We start from the raw sequence: 1,708 nt of genomic DNA on the forward strand, positions 1-1,708 counted from the left end.
TTAGGTAATTCCCCTGCCTCAACCTCCTGAGTAGCTGGGATTACAGGCATGCGCCACCATGCCCAGCTAATGTTTTGTATTTTTAGTAGAGACGGGGTTTCACCCTGTTGACCAGGATGGTCTCGATCTCATGACCTCGTGATCTACCCCCCTCGGCCTCCCAAAGTGCTGGGATTACAGGCTTGAGCCACCGCGCCTGGCTTTAAAGTGTCAATTCTAATTGTAGTGAAATACCATTCTTCGACCTTCTGCATGTGGATGTAGACATGGAGCACATGTAATACAGACAGGGAATTGCATTTTACCTTCTTGGTCACAGATAAATACATTAAGAAGACTCAAAAGCGTTCTCTTGGGAAACCTGGTTTCTTGACGACGATTATTCTTCCTACTGAGCAACATTCCTTTTCGGATCTCTATCCTTTGTTCTGTGAAGCTTTTTCTTTGCTGATTTTGCTTTGTATCTTTTTGCTGTAATAAACCATAGCCATGAGTACAACTATGTAAGGAGTCCTCCAAATCTTCCTAGGGATTCATCCAGTCAGGAGTGGTCTTGGGGACTTGAAAGATAGTGACAAGAGCAAATGGTGGACTAAGTGTGGAAAACAAGACAGCCAAAACTATTTATGGAAAGGCAAATTGGTACTACCATTTTGGAAATGAATTCAGAAATACTAAGATAAATGGAAGATGTCTGTGTCCATTTCCAGGTTTAGATCATCTAGACAGAAAACCCTCACACATTTGCTGAAAAGATGTTGAGGGAGGGAAGCATTACAGTAACATTTATAGCAATATTGTTTATATTGGAAATAATTTTCTATGAAGGAGAAATAAATTTTGGTATATTTTAATATTGAATATTATACAACATTTAAAATAAAAATTACATCCATCAAACATGATTAACATTTTGTAAACTCATGGGTAAAAAAAGCAGAGTTATACTGCTGTAAATATAAAAGACACAGAATTCCAGATGTATAGATAAGATACAGAAACATAAAATAATGGCACATCAAGAGAGAGTCTAAGTCCCATTTTCCCCAGTTAAAATTTCTTGGAACAAGTTCTACATATAGTCATATGTTGCAAAATGACTGGAATACATTCTGAGAAGTGTGGCCTCAGATGATTTAGTCGTGAACACATCATAGAATGCACTTATGTAAACCTAGTTGGTATAGCCTACTACACACCTAGGCTATATGGTATAGCCCGTTGCTCCTAGACCTGTATAGCATGTTACTTTCCTGAACACTGTAGGCAGTTGTAATACAATGGTAAGTATTTGTGTATCTAAACATATGCAAACATAGAAAGGTACAGTAAAAATACAGTGTTATAATCTTGTGGGACCCATGGTACATATGTCTTTGACTGGAACTTTGCTATATAGTGCATGACTGTATTTTTAATTTGTGTTCTCTTTTCCATTTACACAAGAAATCTTGAATTTCAAAGAAAGTGAAGATGCTATGACAAACTGTCTTCTAACTTATTATTGTATTGGCTCACTGCCCTTGACAATTAGTAGACAATTTATAGACATGTCCCTTGAGTAATTGGCAATTAATTTGAGATTAGATGCTCAAAATTACAGTATTCTTAATAGAATGTGAGAGTTGAAGCTTTTCAAGTCCAAATGTCATGGATCTCAGAGTAAATGTTAACTGGCAGCACAGTAAACCCTGACCCTTTACACATC

General features: G+C 37.1%; 1 protein-coding gene across 23 annotated transcripts in view; it reads left to right on the forward strand.

The window, feature by feature from the left end:
• MAGI1 (membrane associated guanylate kinase, WW and PDZ domain containing 1) overlaps positions 1–1,708 on the forward strand; it is a 678,927-nt gene that overhangs the window by 403,681 nt on the left and 273,538 nt on the right. The gene's annotated exons all lie outside the window — the stretch shown is intronic.

The sequence above is a fragment of the Cebus imitator genome, unplaced genomic scaffold (assembly GCF_001604975.1).
Source record: "Cebus imitator isolate Cc_AM_T3 unplaced genomic scaffold, Cebus_imitator-1.0 Scaffold556, whole genome shotgun sequence".
Classification (NCBI taxonomy): domain Eukaryota; kingdom Metazoa; phylum Chordata; class Mammalia; order Primates; family Cebidae; genus Cebus; species Cebus imitator.